Source organism: Phalacrocorax carbo, chromosome 13, assembly GCF_963921805.1.
Source record: "Phalacrocorax carbo chromosome 13, bPhaCar2.1, whole genome shotgun sequence".
Lineage (NCBI taxonomy): Eukaryota > Metazoa > Chordata > Aves > Suliformes > Phalacrocoracidae > Phalacrocorax > Phalacrocorax carbo.
The window spans coordinates 14,949,571-14,974,935 of record NC_087525.1 but is presented as its reverse complement, the minus strand read 5'-3'; the positions used below and the strand labels follow the sequence as shown (position 1 = coordinate 14,974,935).

The 25,365-nt window shown below is 43.0% G+C and overlaps 1 protein-coding gene across 7 annotated transcripts in view; it reads left to right on the top strand.

Annotated features, from left to right (window-relative positions):
- Nucleotides 1–25,365, top strand: part of ZMIZ1 (zinc finger MIZ-type containing 1) — a 358,482-nt gene that overhangs the window by 105,538 nt on the left and 227,579 nt on the right. For 6 of the 7 annotated variants that reach the window (XM_064464893.1, XM_064464902.1, XM_064464896.1 and 3 more), the window contains exon 3: nucleotides 19,144–19,226. The exons of the other annotated variant lie outside the window; for it this stretch is intronic. The gene's annotated coding sequence lies outside the window, so the exon portion shown is untranslated. The remainder of the gene's footprint in view (nucleotides 1–19,143; nucleotides 19,227–25,365) is intronic. 7 annotated transcript variants of the gene reach the window in all.

Genomic DNA, 25,365 nt, shown 5'->3' with positions numbered 1-25,365 from the left:
AGTGTCAGCGTGAAGTCAGTGAATCATAATAGTCAGATTTGTTTTCTTTTATGAGCCTCCAGGTACGTCCCATCTATTTGGTTTTGCTTAGACTGTGAGCTCTTGGGTGGGCGCTTTCCTGGGTCTTGTCTCCCGTGGGCTGCTGCTGCGTTGTCAGCATCGTAGCAGTGTTAAGCCCTGCTGGCCCTGTGACAGCTCTGTCCTGGGACGCTTGGGACTCCGTTTTTAGAGTTACCCTATATTCATTCGGTGAACAAGATTAAAGGTGTAAGTGAAAGGCAGTGCAAGTTCTCTTTCATTTGTATTTGGTGCCCTTTGAGTGGTTAAGTTATAGTGACTGTGGAATTTAATGAGTGATAAGAAAGAGGATTTACTTGTGTTGCCATTAGGATCTATTAAGACTAATGTAATCAAATGGGATCAAAACGTTATCGCCTTCTGAGGGTCGTTGTCAGTAAATGTAACAATAAAGTGATTATTCTAGTGTCTTGCTTTAGGGAAAGTTAGAAAGACTGAAGAAAAATTAAGAGGTGTGATGCAATGCGTTTAGGTGTGTAACACCCATTTATTTGAAAAGGATGTTAAATAGTTTTAGCTTGTGTCAAGCAACTGTCTGGCTTTCACTTTGAAGCATTAACAAGGAACTATGGTGCAAATAAAGGGCTAACATTTTAAATAGAAATTAACAGAGCAATAGATCTGAATAAATTGAAATTTTTCTATTGAAAGTACAGGAAATAGGAGCTCTGGGTTTAGATTTGGGTGCTGGTTTTTGAGTTTGCCAATTTGCATTTCTTAAAAAGCTTGATTTTCAACACCAAGGTGCTGCAGCCTTTCTGCAAGACAGACATTAATGGCATTTGAAGTCTGTAATCAGTATAGCAAATGTACTCTTTGGTGTAAATGGTCCTGCGGGATGTTTACAGAACCAACACTGTGCATGTAAGCAGAGTGAAACGGGTGGGCATCTAAACAGTTTAATATCGTGGCACGGTTTCAGTCAAAAGCAGTAGAGATGAAGCGTTCATTAAAATTACCCACGTCAACAAAGGATTTGTGATATATTTTTGTCCTTGCTGTTGTTGTGTTCTGCCAGTATCTCTCATAAGCAACGCTATCAGTTAGTGCTGGCAGGATAAAGCCCTAAGGATATTAGAACAGCATGATTTTTATCTTGACTGTGTCCTGTTTGATGGGAGCTACTGCTTGTGGCTAAAATGTTCTGCAACACTTTGGCTTGATTCATGTTCCTCAAGTCTTGTGCTAGGATTAACATTGTCTGCCTAAATTTCCCACAGATTGACCTGGGAATATACCCCATAGTTATAGAAGAACAGCATATTGGAGATCAAGGTGACAAACATTTATCCCTACTAATAAAGAATAGATGTGTATTTCATCCATTTCAAAGCTGTGAATTATGTTGTTTATCTGTTGAGTGAGGATTAAACTATTTGTTGTGCCTTTTGTTTGGTGTACTTCAATTGGTGTTTGTCTTATGCATATTGAGCCTTCTCCCACATTTTAAGGAATATTTTTAGGGCACAGATGAGGAGAAAGTTTTCCTAAACCTTATGTAAATTAATGCTTTAAAGGAAGAAACAAAGCAAACATCTCATTTCCTCTCCATGATCATGTTTTGGGACCCTCATTCCTACAGAACTTAAGCACCCAAGTATTTTAAATGTGTTGTTGATGCGAAAAATTACTGCAAGTTCTAAATTAATGGGCTATTTGGGAATAAGTGATAAGAACTGGCATGCAGTTCTGAAAGAGGACTTGAGCATGATGGGCAGGGAAAGAAGAAACCAGTCTGTGAAACTTTGGACATGAGTTAAGATAAATGATCCTGATCACTGTGCTTCTCTGGAGATGGCGAAGGTTGAGTGGGACTCTACGGGTCAGGGTACAACTGACTCCTAGTTTGTGAAGTCCTTTTTTTAGCGATTAGGAGTGTCGAGCTGTTGTCTGTAAAGAACATCCAGGCAGACGGAAGCTCGTATCTTGCTATTTTGGGACCGGCTAGCTGTGTAACTGTCACAGAAATAAGCTGAAAGGCGCAGGAAACTTGTGTAGCAGTGTGACTAGGGTATGACCCAGCGCTGTCTACGGTCAACAGGAGCCTTTTTTTGCAACCTTAGTGGGTGCTAAATCAGACCCTGTTTTAATTCAGAATTTTTTATTTCTTATCTGCAGTCATTTGAGAATGTGCTGTTACATACGTAACAAATGTTTTAATAACACTTCAGTCCGAAGACGCTTGCTTGCTCGGGGGTGATTTTTTTGAAGCTCTGTGCTGCCGCGTCATTTTTCTGCTTTAATTTTCCTGATGTTACTTGTGTGTTAAGTTACACATACCTGGTAACTTGGATACATACATTAGGTATATTTACTGTTATTTATGCGTTATAATGAAGAATTGTATTTGGGCTCTTAAGGCCCCAAATCAAGGTGAAGCTAAAGTCTGTAAGATTTCTTAGCTGCATCTGGGAAATAAATGACAAGTGTCCCATTACACTTTGTGCCCCAAATCCCACCTGTTTTTCTCGGAACATTCAGTGGTTGTGCTCCTGACTTACTGCGTTTGTCAAACAAGTTTCTCCGTACATAAAATGGAAACTATTTTTCAACTTTTCCTAAAAATGGTGTGGTTAAAACCAAGGCTACTTAGGAGCAGTCTTTACTCTTTCTGTAGAGAGTAACACTGGACTTCTTTGGTGTATTGGAAGGGGAATGAGTAGTAGCTGCAACTGTTGGCATCAGGGTCCTTCCTCATCTGGTGTGTTCGTTCCTGCCAACCAACGACGTGAGTCCAGGACAGGTGGCCGTGCAAGGTTTTTCAGGTTGGTCAGGAAGCTAATCTAATGCACAGAAGTGAGCGTCTGATCCCTCTTGCTTGCAAGGGTGGCTTCTGACTTTTAAAGCATACATTTTTGTGTTTCATGGGAGGAGGAGCAGGCTAGGTCCCAGTCTGGTTTTGAGACACAGGAAGAAGTGGTTTTAACATTGATCTTGATTGTTAGAAGCACCGTGTGCTAGGTGTGCCAAGGGTACTGTGACGCCCAGGAAAATGGCCTGATATCGGAAGAGTTCTCGGTTTTACTCCTGATTTCACTTGGCCCTTGCTGTTGTGCTGCTGATAGCTCAGGACACTCCTGTTTCAGCCTCGCTACACGGAGACTTCTAGAGGTGTCATGGAAACTGGTTGGTTATTGTAAAGCACTTTGTAAATAATAAGCAGTAGTATAAAAATAATTATAATGCTGTTGAAGTATAACGAATTCTTCAGCTAAAACTATGAAGAATTAATTCACAATTGAGAACTCTAATCTGGGGTTTTCTGTCTGTCAGCATCAAAAGACATTTTTGTGGTCATATTTCATTTGCAGTTTATGAAATAACTTATTTTCATGATGTAAAATTACCTGGTATGCAACCCTCTAGGTTGAGTACTTGAGCACAAACATGGCTTTGTAGTAACTTATTTTCCCTGAAGAATATGTGTGCCCTTCCTTGCACTCGCTGTTGTACTTCTTCATGTGGTTTTATCTTTGGTATGCAACCCACTGTGCTCCAGCTCCACGCGTGATTAATGGGCATTATGAACTCTCATTATAATACCTTCACTTTATTACACTCAAAAGGATTGGCTCTAGTAGATGGTAGTGTGAACAATGTGTAATGTGAATGTGCTATTTTAGTCTCCTTATTTGTGTTAATATATGCATTGTGATCTTCTGGTCACCATCGTGGACTTAAATATGGTTGCGGTACTATCCGTAATGAAGATATGGTGCCTGTCACAAATGCTTTATTATCCAACTAATAGTTTATAGTTTTATTACAGTGGCGAAGTCCTTGTGTACCTCGCAGAAATGCAATATCCAAAATACAAAGTAAAGAGGTGGTTTTCTTTTTTGGAGGGGTGCGAAGCAAGTGTTAAATCATAGCTTTTCAAGCAAGATTTTGCTAGGGAAGAAAAATAGATAATAAGGTGTTGGGTATGGTTTTTGTGGTTAATCTGGAGTCTGGAAATGTAACAATGAGGACGTTTGTGGTGTTGAAGCCTCTCCATGATTTTCTTTAACTTAATTAACCTGTTGCTCAGTAGCAAAGTTATTGCATGGTCATTTGTACTTGCGGATTTGTCACTTATGTACAATTTCTTCAACAAGAAACTCTGGAGGTCCTCGAGGGGGTCTTCCTTCACTGGTGGTCATGTTAAAGTTTATACAGCTGCTCACACAGTGCTATCTTTAGATGAGGATCATGTCATTTTAATAGTACAGTAGCAATAAGGAGATTTAATGTCCCTGTTGACTAAAACTCTCTTAGTACAGAAAGTCCAGGCAATTGGATCGAAGGAGGGACAGAACAGGAATCTGCAGAGATGGGTCTGGGATGAAGAGTGTAGTTTAGATCTTAACAGGGATGGAGGAAAACCAAGAAAAAGTCAGAGTTGTGGTGAGGATCTTGCGGAGAAGGATTGAAGTGCCAACACGCTGTTTTCCAATAGGATGTAGGGAAAAGAAGGAAAAAAGCGTAAGAAATGGAAGTACAGGAGTATCCGCAGTGGAGGAGTGGGATAAAAGTGGCTGAAGTGCTGAAGGAAATACATATTAGGGAGTTATTACACCAGAAAGCAAGCAATAATCATTTGGGGCACAGGAGGAGCACGGCCTCCTACTTCTTGAGGGAGAGGGGCTCTCTTCCCCTTTCCTCTAGGCAGATGCTCTCGCCTCCCTTTGAACACAGGCCTCGGGTACTCGGATGCCAGGTTATGTGATCGCTCCTCCTAACGCTCCTTTTAGCGAGGGTCTGTGCAGCCGAGCTCTGGAAGGCCCGTTCCCCTTCCCGGAGGCGGCAGTCAGGTGGAAGGGGGTGCACGTCCCAGGTGTGCCGGGGCTGAGCCAGCATCTTGGAACAGGCAGCGTGGGGGTTGCTGCCTGCATCTATATGCCGTGGGGTGAGTGAAATGCTCTGGGTTGTCTTAAAATTGAAACAGTGTCATTGAGGCGCTGTAAAAGAAGCGTCGGTAATTATTTCCAAGTGCTGCGCTTTTGCAGCCAAAACCATAGTAAGTTTACTGGAGAAAAAAAGGCACACAACAAAAGGAAGAAACAAAAACCAAGCCACTGAGTTTGAGTGTCTTGTTTAGCCAGATCACGGGGGCATCATCTCTGAGGATGTGTCCTGCGAGTCAGGATTGTGGGCTGCTGTTTTGTGTGTTTGCGCCAGTGAATTCGCAGTAGGCTGGGTCGCAACCGAGCGTTGGTGGCTGGCAGGCGTGGTGGGCAGCCTGTCCAAGCACGGTTGGGCATAAAGAGCCCTTGTGATGCTAAAAAGAGGTGAGATTACAAATGTGAAACTGTTGAAAGAATCCTTTGCCTTTTAGTTTAAAGAAATTCCATTTGTTTTAAAAATAGATTCAGTACCTAACTTTCCTGCTTTAATTCAGCTTGCTGTATATAGGATCTTGTAGAAGGTGCAGGGGGGTTAGTTTTGGAGCAAAGCAGATCACTGGCAGATTTAGCATCGTGTACGTGTGAGCCAGGCCATTATTCGCAGAAGTGGAGCCCAGTCAGAAGACTTCTGGGTTGTGTGCTATTCTGCCGCATTTTAAACTGATGCTGTGTGTAATTGGTATTAGTTAAGGGGAAAATGTAGCGCTTGTTTGCTTACATCATGCAAGGTAAAATTAATGACCAAATTAATAACAACTCGTTTTTCAGGCATGGACTGGAAGCCAGTTGCATGGCAGTACTGTATGGGGAAGAAGCAGCCAGCTCAGTTTTTATATTGTGCTTGTTAATATTTTCCTCCTTCGTCTATCCTTTATGTTGACATTAACGTTAATTAGTTACTTGCAGCAACCAAAAAGTATTGATGAAAGCCCGCCAACCCAATGTGCTTTTGTAAAATTAGTTTCCTGCTTAAGCAGATATTTCTCTAATAATTGACACAAGCCAGCCTCAGATGGGAAGGCAGAGGCAAGCTGGTTGTGTGATTAATTCACCATGTTCTGTGGTTATTTCATGTTTACAGTAAAAAGATGACTTTAAATATAGGGCCAGATGCTCCACCTGTGTCCTCAGCTGAAGATCTGGCCTGAATAATTTATTAAGGTGCTATCCTTTACATTCTCCTCAGCTAGAGGTCTTACCATAAAAAGCATTAGAATTATAAAACCTTCTTCTTGTTTTCCTTTGCCTTTGTTAAAATAGTGGAAGGCTATCGGCAACCCTAATACTGGTGCGGAACAACGAACCAAGGTGCAGGGGCTACAGTGTGTATAATGCAATATGGGAAAAATAACCACCCACTTGTAATGGTGTTCTCTCAAGTGCTTACTAATTGCAGGTGTTATTGACTCATCTAATGTTTTAAGGACATGTTTGTTTGTGGGTTGGTTGGTTTGTTTATTTGTTTTTTTAGGATTAATAGATAGGCTCTTTTATTATCCCAGATAACCTAGAGATATGACACTTGCATCAAATAAAAACTGATCCCCAATAACATTTTTTCTTTGAAAGGGATAAGTCGTTACCTGGTGCCAACCTTGTGGCTTTAGTGTCATCTCCCAAGCAGCGCAGAAGCTGGCTACTTCGCATACTGACTTCCAAAGAGCTAATGTTCCCTTCTGCCTTATGGGACAGCTCATCCTCCTGATTTTCCCCGTTTTGTTTTCTGATTTTCATTTTTATGTAGGAATGTCTAAGTATTATAAAAGGTCAGGTGGTTTCTAAGTAATGGATTGCTCCAGGCTTTAAAAATGATGCCTGTTTATGGTCCTGCCATCTGTGGGAGCAGCAGCCTATCATAAAGTTACTGTATTGATCTGTCACTAGCGCTGTCTTGTCTGCCAAATGAAAAATGGCTTAAACTCATAACCTGGGCCAGCAGTTTTCTTATTGTAAGCCAGACAAAAATGCTATTGATCTTTGCTGAAGTGTTCTTTTCACAGCTTGCCAGCAGCAGCACACTGTTGTCCTTACTCAGGGCTAATTAGCTAATAATTTAATGCAACTGAGACAGCAGTTGGGTTTAGCAGCAAGGGAATATGCTGTAACTTCCAAAGTGTGAGGGACCTTTTAAGGCGTGGTCTTGATTGCAGTGCTTGTCTCAACTTTTACACTCTCACTTCAAGTTTGATTTCCTCCGCACTAAAGAGTAACAGTCTACTTAGACGGAGGTGTGCTGTTGCTTTAGGATTTATAGGAATCAAAACCCAGATGTGGCGTTGGTAGCTGTAGCTTTGTATGGTGCTCTCAGTTGCGCACTCGCACTTCAGCTTCATGATCACTTCTTGAGTGAAATCAAATAGTTCTTTAAATTAGTCATGGGAACCCTGTGGTTCGTGAGTTAGAGACCAGACTGATTCAGTCACGTCTGAGAAACAGTAGATTATCCCTTTTATTTTTGGTTGGTTCATTTTGTTTTGTTTGGTAAAACACCAACCAAACAACAAAACCACTGCTGAATGGTTTTAAACCAAAGTTTATACAATGGATCCTTCTTCCTAAGAGATAGGTTTTTTTTTTAATCCTCCTACTGCCACGAAGGCCATAAGGTTGCAAGGAAAGGCAGGTTGGAAGTATGAGAAAGATATAATCTGCTCACTCATGTTGAGAACTTGGAGTCTTCCACAAGGTGTTTTGCTCTTTTTAATTAAAATATTTAAGTAATTAGGTAAATGAAGGAAGATTGCTTGTCTCCAGTCCCTAGCTGGGCATAGAAGCAATTGGTACAATTTCAGATGTGGGGATGGCTTAATGTCGCTCAGCCCATGCTTTGTCTTGTGGGTGGTTCTCCTGGCTTGTCTTTATACCCCTGTGGTGGTGAAAGATATGCTCCTGTACAGCGTTTCTTTTAAAATCAACAGGAGTAAAAGCTTATGAAATATAATAATAAGTATCTTGCAAAAAAAAAAAAAAGCAGCCATCATCTAGTGGTTTTCAGCTGTTACATCTTTTTCAGAAGTTCTTGACTGAAGGCAGCTTCTTCTGCTTTCTTTGCCCAGCCAGCGTAGGTCACGTCTTAGTTTATATTTCAGAATTAGGCGTGATTCAAGTCCTATCTTTGTTTTCTGTTCCACATAGCTGAGCACAGTGTGAGGCAGGGTGTGCAGAAGGCAGAAAACAGATAATTCCTCAAGGAAGTTATTCTTTATATTTTTCACACATTAATTTTGCTGGAGTGTGGGTGCATACGTTAACTTTGAAAATCTATGAGGACACTTAAAATTTGCTTCAAATAAGGGAACTTGTAATCACTGAAAGCATCCCCAAAGTGCAATTAACTATTCTGATGTCCTGATGACTCAACAGATGCTTCTGTAAACTAGAACACATCTGTCAGATTACAGAATTGATATGCCACTATATGTGATTTAAAATGACTGCCCATAAATGGATGTATTGTGATAAATATCACCTAGATGGCAAGGATGTCCATCTTTTCGATAGTCCTGTAATAACATTTCACAGCGCACTATTCGTTGTCACTCTCTGGAGGTTGCTGTAGTCATGTGAAATGTCCGACTCTTCCTTTATATCTTTGCAAATTTGTTTGGGTTTTTCTGCATCTTCTTGGCTCCTTTTTAGTGCGTACAGGCTGTTGAGTGGTATTTTTAATAAAACAGTAGAACTAAAGATTTTCTAAGTCTTTCTGAAGATTCCCAGTAGCCAATTCAACTGATTTTAGACTGCACTCCATCTGTCTAGGAAAGAAAGAAAAATGCATTAGTAGTCCACACATGAGCAGCTTATTAGTTCATTTGGTGTGTGCGGTACAGTGATTCAAGACTGATCTAAAACATTCATCCGCAATTACTGGCGCAGCACAGTTCAAAGTGCTTCAAATCTGTGGGTTTGACGGAGAAATTTAAGGAAAATAGCTGCAAATTGATTCTGTATGTAATTAATGAAACATTTCATTCCTACGTAAATATTAAATGCTTGGGCATTTTTTCCCCCCCTTTTTTCCTTTCCTCTTACTGAGCTCCCCCTCCCCGATGTCCATTATGTTTGTTTGTTTTATAGGATGGTGGGTGGGCTGGCATGGGGGCATATTCTCTTGGGAGGAAGAATTAATAGCTGAGTCCTGTGACTCATTCACTGAACAAACAGCTGTTCTCCCTCTAATTCACCCCTCCTCAGATGTCCATCCCACCCCCGGAGAGGAGCTGCCAGAAGGCAATGTGTGCCTCTGCCTCAGTTGCTGAAACTGTCCGTCATCCACTTGGTTAATGAAAAATGCACTTTCCTTGACTGAACCACCCTGCACACGTGTCAAGCGGAGGTGTGGATCCGGGGAGCCTCCTCTCTGCCGGAGAGATGTGGCAGCCACATCTCAAAAGTGTCCGAGCAAGACTTTCCAGGGCTCACCTCTCACAGAGTAGTGGCTTTGCCACAGCAGTGCCGGCTCGGAGCAGGGGCTGGACGCTAGTGGCTTTAACATGGGTTAAAAGCTTTTGGCGTGTTGGAAAGAAAGGGCGTTCGAGGACAGGGGAGAAGCGAGTGGATGTTTATGCGGATGTAAGGAGGGAAGTTGGTGAGGCAGGGCTGGGGTTTTGTTTAGGGTCTCTCCCCCCCCTTTCAGTGTCACAGAAAATTAATCTGAGTTTTACAAATGCTATCAGTGGAAGAGTTTAAGAACAGCCCGCAGTAAAACTTAGAAGATCCTGAGGCAAACTTCAGCTTGTTTTGAAATGACTGTCTTTCCAGCTCAGATGTCCACACAGAACACAAATTGTGCAACGTTGCCTGCTTTTGGCCGCCTCTCCGAGCTGCCGATGGCCTCGAGTTTCAGCGTGGGCAGCCTGGCAGGGCTTGGCATGAGGGGAGGCCCTGGACCTTGCCTTGCAACCCTCCAGGGGACCAGAAAATCAGGATCCAGGGCTACCAGTTTGGGAGTTCTTTCGTAAGGGCTTGTGTGATAGACAGCAAGGAGCACTCATCTGCTGTGACCAAATGGCTTACAGGGAAGATGGGGGGAAAGACTGCTTCTAGCTATTAAATCCCAAGATATGACTCTTTCTCTGAGGCATCTGAGCGATTATTCCTCTTGGTTCTTTTATTTCCATGACATTAATTTGTATAAAAGGTTTGGATCTGTAAAACTGTTTGCCTGCATCTTCCTTGGGTCGCGGTGTTGCAGCTTTCCTGCCGTTCGCTTCCCTGGCAGGACAGCGCGGCTCACGCAGGCAAAGCAGGCGTAGCCCCCGCGCTATGCTGTGTGCGGATGTAGGTTTGCATGCGTGCGTGGTTTTTAATCTTACAGGTTAGAGTATGGTAGTATTCAGTGAGCTGATGGGAAGGCAGTCAGGAAAAAGGACTTGGCAGCGGATAGATTTGAACTTGCATGAAAAGCTTCACTTCACCTTTGGAGAGGTACGGGTTCATCCGAAGGTTTTGGCGCATCTACTGGGGAGTGGGGCTAAACCCGATGAAATCAGCATTTTGTCATTTGTAATTAGTGAGTTGGCTGACAGCAATATAGGATGTTAAAATTACAATTTCTTTTCTTTTTTTCACATAAATGTGGGGTTTTAGTCCATCACTCGAACTTCCTGTTCAAATACCTGTTTACTGATTAATTTTATCTTGCTTTAACTAGAAAGGGGAAATACCCTTCTCGTCTCCACTCCCATGAGTGGAACATAATGATGGGAATGGAAATTGGTATATTGATGATGTTTAAAAGGTTATTGGGCAGGGATGGTAAAAAAAAAAATCTGCCAGTGACTTCTCATTGCTGAGCTTGATTTTAGATAGGAGAATGTGGGAGAAGGAGATGTGTTAGATATGTTTTCTTTAGCTACTTTAGTAAAAGCTCTTCAATATTACTCTTTGGTTTTGAAAGTTAATGTACCTAATTTTTTAACTTCCTCTGTTTTAAGAAGTTAAACCGGAGGCGGTTTTGCTTTCTGCTGCTAAGGTCGGAGCCCTCTTTTTGTCATCGTTATCTGAGGCAAGTGGACAAAGGAAACTTTGGGATTGCAGTTAAGTGCTACAAACGGGTTTTAGTAAATGAGGGATCCAGCTCAAAGCTACAGGACAGAAGTCGGGGGTACTTTCCTTGTGGGGAAAAAAGCTGTTTAAATGCACTTTTTTAGCTAAGAAGAAACAAAGAGTTTTTTTTCTTATAAAACCAGGGCGCAAATCTCTGAAAGCATTTAAGGTTTTGTGGGTTTTTGTTTGTTTGAAGTTTTCTTTAAAAACTGTCTTTCATAGCTTTTGTGCTCCTTTCTGCATGTGTGCCCTGCTGTACATGCAGCCCTATTTCCTTCACACTGTATTAGGGAAGATTTTCTGACCAAGGTGAAACAAATCTTTTTATTTATAAACAGAAGAAGTTTAGTGTAATGAAACAAAGTGGAATAGATACACCACCATCATTACAAGTCTAGTCTTGTTAGTTTCTTTCACCCTGGTATTTTTCCTTTAAGGTAGGTATTGGGATTTTTTCTCCCCCCACCAGCAAAAATAATGCGCATGTTTTACATGCAGCTCTAAGCAGTTTGCTCTGCTGCTGTGCTTAAGTAGTAATGCCATAATGATTTAAAAAAAATATTCTACTGCCAATTACAAGACATTTGTTAGTCTCGGAGATGATGGCTTAATTTTTAGTATTCCTTGGTGCTTTATATCTTGACATTTCTTATGACCTACAATTAAAAAGACTTTAGTGAAGTCTCAACTTGTATCCAGATTGCCGAGTGTGGTTGAGTGTCTCCAGGGAGAGCCTTGAACTGCTCGCTAAATCAATTTGTTCTTTTCTCAAACAGATTAAATATGTTTTACCACTTTGAAATTAAAAAATAAATAACCCCATATGACATAACTGCTACATGTAAAATTAAAAATGCGCTCTGCACATTCTGAAGGGTAGTAATTTTGATGCCAATGTTGTGCTGATAGTGTTCCACCAGAGAGAGAAATGAATGGTTAAAAACAAGCATGTCTAATCCTGTCTCGCTCTTCTGCTAGTCTCGCTTGAGAGTTAAGTTGATGGTACACTACATGGGTGGGTGCTAACTGCTAGATGTGGCAATAATCTTCTTTAGCAGAGCCTGAGACACTCTGCTTGTACTGCACCGCCTCCCTGGAGTTAGGTTGGTTTGGGTTCTCCCCCCCACCTTGAATTCATCTTGTTTATGCATACTGCTTTCTTTTCAGGTCAGCCTTCTCTTGCCTATTCCTTCAGCAAGATTAGCTGCAGAACTTGCTTGTGACTCACCTGCACCCTTAGTCGATGCTTCAAATGTAATTTTAGTAGACACCTCCTGCCTACAGTTTACTTTGTATCCGACACACAGCAGAAGCAGAGGGAAATCATTAGCTTCTGGTGCTCTGCAAATCTGCGGAGGATATGCAGGCAGCTGTACGCAGGGAGAGTCAGATGCACTGGCTGTGCCAGAAGCAGCCTTTGTTCCTTCAAACCACTTCCATGGCTGTGCTTGAGTGGGTTATTGTTTAAGGCTCTGTCAGTACAATAGGATATAAGGAAAAGGGAAGGGGAAAATTTTTCTAAAATAGAACAAAACAAACTTAAAAAGTTGGTACGGAAATAGATGGCAAATGGTCTCTAATAATGGGATTTTATGAGAGGTGTCCAATCTCCAGAACAATGGTTTGGTTTAAGCCAAGGTTAATAGCGCTCGTTATCCTACGCCTGTGGGTTGGCAGCTCGGTCCTCTGCTATAAACAGATGCAGTCTAATATGCTACTGTCTGCTGCGGCCTAGCTCGGAGCCCTTACTACGATGGTCACTTGTGCAATGATAACAAATGGCAGCCTTCAGTCGTTTTGGATTCGTCCGCCCCAGGCCGACCCTCGCTGGCGGTGCTGTTGGGCCGGACGGGCGCTGGCGGAGGAGCAGCCCGGCCGGGGGCACGGGGCTCGGCTGCCCTGGCTCCCTCGCGCAGCGTGGGCACGCCAAATCCACCTTATTTCAGCTTAGGCCAAAGCTGCCTCCGTCAGGTTACTGTTTCACAGCAAAGCTGTGGCATGTGTCTTCACAAAGATGCACCAAAGTGTCCATCTTCCCAGTCAGATTTCCTTCTTCCTGCTCACGCCTCTTCCTCGCTCCTGGCGCTGGATCTCCGGATCCAGCCTGCCGAGATTTAGGGACACGAGGCCGGGTGCAGCGCTGCCCCGCAAACCTGAGGGTTTCCAGGGTTGTGGCAGGAGAGCAGAGACCTGGGCAACAGTGACTTTTTAGGTGTGCTGGGCCCATATAAATTTGCATGCAGCATGGAAAAGAGAGCCGGGTTGGAAAGGTGGTTCTTCCAGCAGTGGAATTTTTTGGAACAAGTTGGGAGAAGCAAAGGATTTTGTTGTTGTAAACTGAAGATCATGATATTGCTTGCTCTTGCTGTTAGGCCTTACCTAAGGAGGGTGTGACACAACCCTAGCGTTCCCTTCTGGCTCGAAGTGAGGAAGTTACAACTTCATGGCTTCCTACACCTGAGAAAAAGTGTACTCCAGTACTGTTTTAATTTTTTAAAATAATGTGAAATACAATTTTGAGATTGATTTAATATCTGTTTATGCAGAGGGAAAAAGGAAAGATAAATTTTTGTTGAAAATTGGGAAAACTTATCAAGGAAATGGTGACTGAAGAAACAAAACTTTTGCTTTTACTCCTTTGAAAAACACGGGGGGGGAAAAAACCCAAGCCAAAATTAAAATGGTTATTACTGTGATTCTTCCTTATTTTGCTCTGCCCTGGTAGCGTTCTGCCTAGCAGGCTGAGCCTGACAAATCTCTCGGGAGGACCAGTTGCAGTAGCCACGGGTCTGATAGTGTGTCTGAGCAGCTGTGGTGTTCAGCCCGGTGAGGTTTGCCATCGCAGCCCCCTGCGATCTGCCCCGTGAGAACCTGCTCCTGTTTCGGCAACAAACTGTATGGGGAAGAAATGCTGTAGCGCAGGAGTGTGGAGCAAGGGTTTGCCCGGGACTCTGGGGGCACGGGGAGGCCCGGTGGGACGGAGGCGGGGGGCTGACGCAGGGCTCGCTGGGGCAGGCAGGCAGAGCGCTGCTGGGCAGGGAGGAGGATGCGTTCGGTGGTGCCAGGTGGGGAACACGGTGGGTTCGGTGCAGCGTGGCTGCTTTCTGTGGCTTTCTGCAGCTTGTGTTTGGAAGGAGTGCTCATCCTTTCTGTTCATGCAGATGAATGCTGGGGTTTTACAGCCACGTGGCTGCTGCATTTTGGTGTGATGTGTTTCTGTGCTTTTTGATTCTTGGCTTAATGAGGGTCTTTGAGGACCAAGTCTAGGTGTAGGTGAAGGTGAAAGGTTGAAGCTGCAGTCCCTCTGCCCCTCTTCCTTCTGCTTCCAGATCTTTTCTTCCACCAGATCTTTTCTTTCCAACTTTCCTGTCCTCCCTTACCCCGTCTCTGCCCAGGAAAGGAGCACGCCAGCCTGTCTTGAGCTTAGTCTCTCTTTCTCTCTCCTTCCCCCCTCCAAAACCCCCACCTACTTTGCATTGCTTACTTGAGAAACATTTTATGCTTCTCTTTCATATAAAACTAGCAGACTACCCCCTTTTTGGCAGAGGACAACATCGGATGCTCAACAGGCGTACGCTCAGTGTTGATTTTGAGGTGCTTTAGAATCTCAAAAAAGCCCAAGTTTCATAGCCCTCTGTGAGCTCAGGAGTTTTTAGATACCTAACAAGGACTGCATACAATATTTAAACACTCTGTGTAGAAGTTTGTAAGATTTCCTGTATAGCAGAAGGACTGTTGTTTGACCAGTAAGCTTGTTTAGGAAGTGCAGCACTTCGCGTTCTTCACTTATGACCCAGTTACAGCCCTGGATAAATGAGAAGCCGGGATTGTCGACACGCTGTGGTTTTACAGGAATTTTGAGTTTGAACATATTCTGCAGTTCAAGGAGAATAATGCTGGAACTTGGAAATAACTTGTGAAAGTAGAAGAATATTCTGAAGTGCACTGGCCTTGTGTATTTCCATAAGAAGGTTGTACAACATCCTTAACTGTCTATCTCTGCAGTATTTGTTTTCCAAGAATTTCTGCGTGTGTTTTGTATTTGCTATCTCTTCATTTTCCTTTGGGCGTGTAGAGACCAAGTGGTATCTTGTGTGTGGAAACTGAAGGTTTGGCTCCTAGTTACCCTTCGAATTGTATTTATTGACAGTTACTTAAGTCTATCACAGGCTGAGTGCTGAGGTGTAGACAGTGAGATACCCTGGGGTCCCTCTTGCTTTCTTCAGAGAATGAGGCTATGGGAAGTCTGTAGTCCAGGAAGATCTATAATAGTCCAGTCTCTAAAAGCTGGTGGCCACCAGGTGGGACCAGGCTGTGATGACAAAGCAGGGAAAGGTGCTTGTGCTTGACCCAAGTCTGTTGCAATGGTATGGCTGAGACTTATGAGGCCTAAAGATGAACTCTGTGTGCTTCCCTGTTGGACTTCTTGCAGTTCCCCCCTTCAGTGTTTCTTATATGCTTTAATTTTAAGGCTTGCTGAGATGAAGAGTTTGCTCTGCGTGAATCAATAGAAAAGGTCATTACATCTTGGCAAAATCGCTAAGAACCAGAGCGCCATGTTAAAAGAAAAATCTTGACGATCTGTGGTATATTGCTGGGCTTGGTGACAGGGGCTGCAGGGGTGGGGGGCATCCCCTGGGATGCCCCCAAGGACCTCGGCTGCCCCAGACTGGAGGGGAGGCACCCCTGAGGGACTGCAGCCACCCCAGGCCGGAGCCAGGACTTCCTCGGGGGACTGGGACCAGTGGAGGAGTCGTCCAGGCTGGGATAGGGGAAGGGGAGTGACACATCAAGGAGCAGTGGAAGGACAAGTGAGAAGCGAGGAGTAGACTAACTATTGCACGCACAACTCAAAGCCTGCTGTGCTGCCTGTCGCCTTGCTGTTGGTGTTGGGATGAGCTGAGTGTCAGGCATGGCAGAAACAAGGGAGATTAGACCAGGAAAGTGGGGGGGAGGAAAGGTGTTTGACTGAAGAAAACTTGGGAAGGGGGAGGAAAAGAGTTCCCCCATTGTTTTCTGAACTGCTTAGTCTCCTTTTTCTCCTTCAACTCCTGAAACAGTAGTTAAAAGCGTGTTAATTGGCAATAAATACAGTTAAGTAAAATTCCCTGAGTTGAGATTGTTTTGCCCGTGATGTAAGACAACAAATTTTGGGGTGTCTTGTACTACTTGTCCAGGTTTTTGCATCTTTGGGGTTCACCTTAATCACCTTTACAGCTTTGCTTTTGAACTTCCTATGTCCTTCAAAACAGACAGACGAAAATCTGAAAGCTGAAATCTTTATGTAATGATGAGGCTTTGGAGAGCTGGCTTTAGCAAAAATTCTTAGTATCGCAGGAGACATGATAAAATCGCCAGAGTTGGCAGCCCTGCTGTGTTGCCTCTCCTTCCTCCTCTCAACCTCTGCAGCCTTCCCCGCTCATGTTGGTCGTCTCCTTCACCGTGTTGATTTTTACTGTTTAATCTACTCAGAGCAAGGGTTTTGTCTATTATGTGCTTGTAATGCTCCGCACATGCATTACTATAGGAATAATGTCATACGAGGTGCCTGGCATTTTAAGCATTGAGCAGTTTGTAGCCAAAAAAGCATTTGGCCAAAAAAAAACCCCAACCTGTGATTTTGTGCTCCCTCTGCTGGATCTGGAAGAGCAGGAAATATTCACTGGCCAGAACGCCACTGGTTCCCCTCCTCGCTCTTCCCGGATTCACACCCGGCGGCTCCGTTGTCGGGCACCAGTGGGTGTCTGCGGGCAGGACTCGGTGATTTCCCGTGTCCGCTTGTGCAGCTGCGTCACGGGACATGAACCAGGTACGAATGTTGGATAGGGTTGGGATAGTGTGGCATCAAGTTGTGCCGCTGCGAGGCCGTGGTTTCACACCTGGAAAGGGTGGCAGATGCCAGGTTTAAGGTGTTTGCAGTTGTCTCCTCTTCCCCGTGCATCTCTTCTCATTTTCAGGTGCAGCCTGCTACCCCCAGACTGTGCCAGTGAGACTGTTTTGGGGATCTTCCTAGAAATAGGATGAGAGAAGGGATCAGGCTTTAATAAGAAGCTGATTTTATTTTTAGAAAGGGATTCCAGTTCAGAGCAAAACCCTGTGAAGTGTGCTGGCAGAGCTGGGGCTGGCGCGAGGGCAGGGGAACAGGCTGGGGCGGTGGCGGGGGAGACGTACAGCCCCTGAGCAGATTGCGTGGTGAAACCAGGGAGCAGATGCTGGCGGGGACAGTGCCAGTGTCCTTAGAATAAGCTTGGACCCGATTTGCAGAAGGGGTGGGTGGTCTGTAGTGTGAATTCACAGAAATGTTAATGGCGTAGCCCTTTTAAGAGGTGCTTTATAAAACAAAGTAGGAATGGTGGTGCCAGTTTTACAGATGGGCAGAACTAAAGCACAGAGGAGGGGAGCAAAGCGTTGGCTTCGTGTGTTGCAGCAGTGCAGTTTGAGCTGGTTAAAGCAGCCTCTGTTCCTACCCTCTGCCAGTGCAGCCGATCGCTCTTGCCCTGTGCCCGGTCCCTGTGTGTTGTGTTGGCACAGCTGTTTATGAGACAACGTGCTGAAAGAAATGAGTTCCCCCGACCCAGCTCCCCTGTGGAGCCGCACAAACGTGGGGCTGGAAGCAAGCGTCCAGGAGAGAAGCGAGAGGTAAAGTTTAAACCGCCAAGTAAATGCTACAGCCTGATTTGCCAAAGTCCCATCCGGTCGCACCTGGAATGGTACCCAGCTCCTGGGGCAGACAGAACAAAAGTTCATCCTCTGGAGGAACAAATTTAGAAGTTGGATAAATAACTAATCCCAACTTCATTAAAGACCCGGTCTGCATTAGCTGAGAAAATCATGTTAACACATACTAAATCTGAATCAATTAACATGTTTTTCCTGGCTTGTATAAGCAGAACGAAAGCACTGGGGAAAACTTCTGGATGGGACTAAATATATTCTGGGGGAAAACATTCGCAGCTCAATGAGGCCTTAAAAGCCAATCATTCACCCAGGGTGCCTGTCAATATGTAACTTCTCTAAAATTGCTGTTTGTTGTGAGACAAGAAAACCAGCAGAGTTCCTGCCTGAAGCAGACGGTCGCTTGGTGGCACTGTACGTGTCAGGGCGGGATGGCTGTTTCTAACACACGGTTTTCAAACGTGGTTTTTATTCGTTGTGAATTAAGGGAGAAAAGAACTGCAGAACAAATACTGAATGCCACTAGCAAGTTATTTGTAATAACTTGAGTTTTTTCTTCTGCATTTTTTAAAGTCACCTGTGACTTCTGCCTCACACGAGTTGTTTCGGAAGCGGCTGCTCCCATGGCTGGTCCTTGGGGAGGAACTTTGACTGGCGGCGAATTGTGTGCCTTGGTTTTTTTCTGTAATGTGTGCTTTTTCATGTTCGGAAAATAGTTTTGTAACCAAGTTGTTTGAAAGTTAGTAAAAAGAGAAGCAAGACGTAGTCATCGTGTTCCTTTCTTCAATAGTTGCTGAGCTTTGGAGCCTAGTCGCATGAGGCTGTTAAGGACACCTTGTCTGCCTGCTGAAACAGCATGTGACAAAATACACACCGCCCATAAACATTCCCCCGTCTCCCTTTGCAGTCTGTCTTTATAATTAAAAAACATTTCCTAGAAGTCGCAGTTCTGTGCCAACGCAATCCATAAACTTGCTTTGTTTTGCTACAGGCAGGATGGTGGTTTTGAGATATTTTGGCATATTTGCTTAAGCAGAGTTTGGGGGTTGGTTTATTTTTTTTTTAATGGCACTTAGTTCACAACAGTCAGTGAGTATCCTTTATGTAGAGAATAAGAGAGACTTCAGCATGACCTTTAACTGAAAAGAAAAAAACCTACAATTTGGCTTAGGAAATTTTGATATAAACCTCAACAGAATTCTTATTATCTTTTCCTCATCTCACTGTTACAGGCAAGAAAACCTGTAAGACTTAAACTGCTGGAGTGAGTCTCAAAAGCTTGGGGGTGGCAGAGCTGGGCTACAACCCTGACCCAGGCTCAGTTCTGGTCCTCAGGCCTAGTCCTGGCACTCTGAAATGCTCTTAACTGATTTCAGGACTGTTCAGGGAGCTGCTTCAAATGCTGCCGTGGTATGTAGGAGAACGGAAGCGTGATGTGTCTGTATTTTTATTGCAGGAAAATGGATGTTGTTATGTGAGGGCATCACGGAAACGGTCCCCAGCTACCGAGAGGAAGAAAGGCCAGTGGGAAATATTCAGGTAGGAAAGCTTTATGGACCCTCAGGCAATAAAAAACACTTGTGGGCCTTCAGTCTTTTTCCAGATGCTGCATCGTGTTTTATGCTTTAACGGCTGATCTGGTCACTACCAAAGTTTATTTGTTGTTTTAAGAAGCAGTCCTGTTTGGTCAATTGATTGCAACAACAAAACACTGCAAGCAAAGCCCTCGGCATAAACATTCCTGGGGCTATCCCTGGTACAATATTGATCCTGAAACAGAATACAAACAAATTACTCTTTGCGTGAGCCATTCGAGCTATAAGACAGGAATAATATGTTCTACTTGCTGCCAATAAATGTGCATTTATAATACACAAAGTAGAAAAACCCTGAGCAGAAATGAACACTAGTTTCAAGAATGCATTCAATAGCTCATGCCCAGCTGTTGGACAGAAGTGGGAGGAAAAAAAAAACCACAGAGTGGGCACTGCAGGGTTTGTGTTACCTCCCCCCTTACAAAAAATAGTCTTTGTAAACTTGTTTTGACGCTGCTTTTGCTTTGTTTTGGGTTTTTTTTAGATATTTTAAGTGTTCTATAAAGCAATAGGTAATCTCATCTTTGCCTTGTTTCCAGTGTAGTTCAGAGCTTCTCAAGAATTGGATCCGCATCTTAGTTTTCTTGTGGAGCAGCTGCCTTTCCTTACACTGTTACATGGGTCTTCTCCACTTCCACTCCTTGTCGCATCCCGGTGGCATTTCCTTGTATTGGGAAATAGCATTAACGATGCTTTCATGTATTCGTAGTTGTTTTGAATGCAGCTGAAATTAGGGGGGGAGAAGTGAGTACCCTTGTGCCTGTCACCACTGAGGTGCACGGGTGATAACTGAACCCATTTCCGAAAGGAAAGAAGTTAATGATCATTGGAACATGGAAATTTTTTTTTTCTAATATGCTCTGCCATGCTCCTATAATCCTCCTCCCCCTCATCCATATTTTCAGTGCTGCACTTTGATGATCTACAGACAGTTGACCTGAAGGCATTTCTTGATGAACATTTCTGTCTGCTCTCAGACTTGAAAAACCTCAACATTTTCAAGAGCTGCATGGGAGAAAAATGTGTAAGACTAATATTTATAGGCTGAAAGAGAGGGGAGAGGAAAGACTAAAGCGTAAAACTTGCTTCCAGCAGAAATGCCATCCCTCTTTTACCTCTGATAATTAGAAGCATTTCTGACACGGCTACAAAAGCAAGTTAGTGGTGTGTGCCTGCCATTTGCTGTGCTTTTGTACTGCAGGACTGTTCTCCTTTCTGTATGGTGATGCTTTCATCTACTTTGTTTTAAGACAAAACTCAAATTTCAACTGCTACTCAACTATTACGTTATGATTCATCCAGACTCCTAGATTTTAAAAGACTACTTCCAAGTACTTCCACATGATTGTTTGTAAAAAGGGAAGGTTGTTATTCAAATTCAGATTTTGAGTACTTTTTCATAATGTTTAGCAAAGCCCATGTGCATAAATCCTTTCATTGATAGTTCTAACTGAAATCATCCTGGAAGACTGGAAGGAGGAGAGGTTTTAGCTGTGCCATAATTTTCGCTTGAAAAAGATCTTGGCTGTATTAAGAAATACAATAGTACTGATTGTAACTCGAACAGGAGATTTAGGGAACATTGCAGATAGTTTTAGCGGTGTGTTCCGAGTATGCTGTGCTTTATGCTCCCTCAATAGAAGACTTTGGTCTTCTATTATAAAAATAACGTGTGCAGGCATAGAAATAATTATAGGAAGGAGAAAAAAAAAAGGAAACAACCACCCCCCCACCCCCAAAAAACCCCCCAAAACAAACAAACAAAAAAACCCCACCACACCAATACCCACCCTGTTATAAAACTGTGTTCCTCAAAATTTCCTGGAGTTTTCCCTAGATCTGGATCCTGGTTTAAGAAATTAAAAAATAAATAAATCACTTTTTTTTTTTTTTTGTTCCATGAAGGAACTTGGGAAAGAAGTTCCTTGTTGTGCCTTCAGGTCACGTGGCCTCGCTGCTGTAGAGCTGGAATGTTTGCCATGGTATTTCCGGAGGCTTCATAAACACACAGAAAGAATGGGGGGGGTTAGGAGGATTTTTTATTATTATTATAATATTCTGTGTTGTGTTCCTGTCCCGTGTCTCCCCCCCTTTTTTTTTTTGGCAGCCTAAATTCGTTACATTTTAGGTGTGGGGTTTTTTATGAATTCAGGAGAGTTTTTATCGGATCAGTCCAATGACTTAAGACTTAATCTGTTTGTTTTTTTAAAAGAAAAAGTTAAAAGGTATCTGGCACTTTTTTAATTGCTTAATTTGCCTATAATTATTTCTTAAGGTAATACCTGGCAACCTACATATTAAGCCTAACTCACTATTTAGACTGTCTTACTGGTTTACTTTTGGCATGTGTCACTGTGAGTGGCATTCAGTAATCTGACTTGATAGCTGTCATCTTGCAAGCTCAAGTAATGCAAACAAAAGATGAGCGCTCAAACAAGGTTACAGCGAAGAGCCATTCCCTAAGTCCTGCTGCGGCGGCGTAGAATCCCCAAGTCAAATCAGAAAAGCACGGAATTAGTTCTGGCTCCTGGGATATGAGGGTTAAGATTATGCGAACCTCTTCTTCCTAACTCTAGGAATTGCACATGCTCCTCTGAGACTTTGCAAACACCAGCTCAAACTGGGATTGTGAGGACCGCTGTGCTCATCTGTAACATCATGGATATGTTGCGTCTTAGTGGCAAGGTGGGCTACAGGAGACCCTGCAGTCCCTCTTAACACCCCTGGGCTGGCAGAGATGCATCTTCTCCTCCTACTCCCTTCCAGCTGAGCTGAGCTGCCTGTTGGACGTTTTAAAAATAACTTGGCAAAAATGAGGAGGGAGGAGGAGGAGGATGAATGGACTATTTTTAGCTTAACCAACTCTGTTCGCTACACAGTACCATAAAGCTGTCCTAACACTGCCAGGAGGGGTGGGGAGAGGGCAGCTCAAGGGGAGCTGGTAGCAAGCGGCCAGACGGAGGAACTGCTTGTTGCAGCTTTGCCACTGTGAAAAACCACCTCAGCAGCATGGCTGTGTATGCCACGAGGCCGATCAGGGAATGGTCAGTGCAAGGTTTATAACCATATCCAGATGGGCTTGTTGCTGAGTCAGATTATTAATTACATCAGAAGTTACACAAAGGCAGCAGAGTTTATCTTAGAGCTTTCGTTTAAAGCATGAAACAGTAGATTGATTTTTTTTTTTTGTCTCTTTTCCCCCCAAATTCAGGCCCTGAACTGGCAAATGGAGCCTCAGTAGATCGGGAACTGAGCAAGGGCTTGGGTTCTGCATGTTGGCAGGGCTTCCTTGCTCCTTCCTCCTCTCCCCTAGCAAACTCTTTGAAGCCCATCTTTAAGTGTGACTAATTATGTAATGATATTCTCCTGGTGTGGAAGTGTAGCATCATTTACTTCATTCAAGTAAGATGTATGTTTTGTTCCAATAAAATGTGATGTCTGATCGCCGCAGATGCCATGTTGTCCAACTCCTGCGGGTACCCCCGCACACACCTGTGTGGACACGGCAACACAGACGTTGGACAACAGAAGAAGGAAGACGAGCAAAATCATGAACTGAATTGCTGGGAAGGTCTTAGGGTGGGAAGAGTAAGGTGAAGACATGGCAGGAAAAAGGGCTGGAGGTTTGAGGAAGGGAAATTGTCCCTCCCAGAATCAGCTTTGACAGAAATAGATGGAAGAAAATATGGGCATTCTCCCGTCTAAAGGAAGATGGGAAGAACTGGTTGAGGTGGTCGTAGGGGTAATTTTGGAAATGCTCCCATGCTGTAGGGGTAGGCAGATGGGGAACGGCAAATGCTGTCTAGGTCACTTCTGTTTGCATGTCTGTAAAGCTGAGTTGAGGCATGCTTTGAGTCTGAAGGCAGTGAGCTGAACTGGTAATGTTCCCACCTTTTCCTGGGCACTCTGCCCCTTGTCATGTTGGTATTGGGGTGGTGACTGGGGAATGGAGAGTCCTTCCTCCCCCCGCCCCACCCCCCCCAGCCCGCTTACCTCTGGTTATTGGTAGAAAACTCTTGGATCCTGTGACTTAAAACACATACTGTGATAATTGGTCCAAGTCTTCTGGACTGGTGGTACCTACTGGTCTGTAGCTGGAGCAGTCGACTGAGAAGGAATGGTATGGAGCTAGGAGGTAGTTGTGAAGCTGTTGGACCCCTATGTGTTGAAACCTACTGTTTCAACAATCAGCTTACAAATAGTAGAGCATTTATATTTAAGTTTTCTTTTGTAAAAGTAAGCCACGATTTAAAGGCAAACTGTGTTTTAAGTTGCTTTATCTGCTTGTGTATGGTTTTTTTCCACATGAACATGTAGAAATGTAGAGAAATACCCAAAGAATCATGTATGGTGTAACTGAGTAAAATGTTGGTCATTTCTTGACTTCAGTGCTGTGCTTTTTGGTAAAATGCTGCAACACCTTAAGGTTGAGGTGAAAAAGGGACACAAATCCACTTCTTTTGGTAGTAGAAATAGCGTACAAGAGCTTTTTTTTTTGGAGACGTTCCAGTGGTTGTTCTTGTTCCTTAGTGTATCTCTCTGGCTTGTGGCTTCTGTGCCTTGATGAGAATGTGCAAAGACTTTTTACAGTTAGTTTTGCAATGATAATATGTATATCCAAATAATACTTTACATGTCGTTTGGCTTTGCCCCCTTGCTATCTAAGACTTCCCAAGTCTTTATAAGGGAATTTTGTTTAGGCAGGAAAACAGGAATCACAGTTGAAACTTTTTCTCAGAAGCTCCGTGTTCTTAATTGCCTTTGAGAGTGGTTGGGAAAGATATCACTTCGGCATAGTTGAAAGCAACCAAAATAAATTATATTTTCAATGAAGGATTCTGTGTCTGGATGAATTGTTACTGGCAGGACAGTATTGGTTAAAAATAGAACCTTCTACAGACACATTGCAGTTTATCCTGGTTTTATTTTGTCTAAACAAAAAGCAATGTACACATACCGAGTGTAGACAGGCCTTTTAGTCTGAGGTACTTCCTTTGGCAGATGGCTTCTGATTTTTTTTTTAAATTTTATTTATTTTTTTAGAAGTATTGCTTTGAAGGAAGACCAAAAGACCAAACAGAATCAGTACTCAAGTATTCTGCTTCTCATGTTGACTGCATGGGAGATGGCTGTATCCTGTACTAAACCTATTCTAGGGTGATATGGACAAGATTCTTACGGCTTTATAAAGGATGCCAGCTTGCATTCCTCTCTGCAAAGAAGTATTTCCAGAAGAAATAATATGCTGATTGAATATTTTTGTTCAATACAAAAGTGTTTGTAGCGAACTGGCAAATATTTTCCGTCTCTACTCTCCCTTCCCCCCTTAATCTTGGTTATCTCCTCCATGCTTTCTTCTAAATATTAGAAATGTTGTCTTCTAAGGTATTTTAGATCAGCTGCTTTACAAGCCAAGAATTTGTATCCTTTCACTGAAAGCATGTGCAAGGAAAGGGACTGAGAGGTTAATTTGACTTTTATGCATAGGTATTTTGTATATGCTATATATTAGACATATTTTGGTATATTATATATGTGTAAGCTGAGATCTTGTTTCAGAACAGTGTGTTAATGGTTGACAGTTATATTATCTATGTACGTTTAAGTGACTGACAAATTTTAAATCAGGTTAAATTAACCTGCAATAATGAAACTGCTGCGGATTTTTAAATATATTTCATATTGAACAGTGTTTAACTAAACTCTTATTTAATCTTACTGAAATTAGGAAAATCAAGGTACAACTGTGTTTCACACATTTTATTAGTCCTTGATATTTCTGGTAGCATAGCTCTTTTTCAGATATTGAAGTGGGAAGAGGGAAAGAAATTTATTTTCTTCTCAAGACAAAAGAACAATGCAAGTATAATCTCAGCTCTCAGTTTTTCTTTTGTCTATGGCTAAATCCATCTCTTAACCCGGTATGATTAATCCAGTTAGATTTGTTCATGGTTTTAGAAGTTTGTGAAAGGACAGGGAAAAGGGAGGAAAACAAAAAAGTCTTTGAAGCACCTATCAGTGATTGATAGAATCATAGAATCGTTAAGGATGGAAAAGACCCTTAAGATCATCGAGCCCAGCTG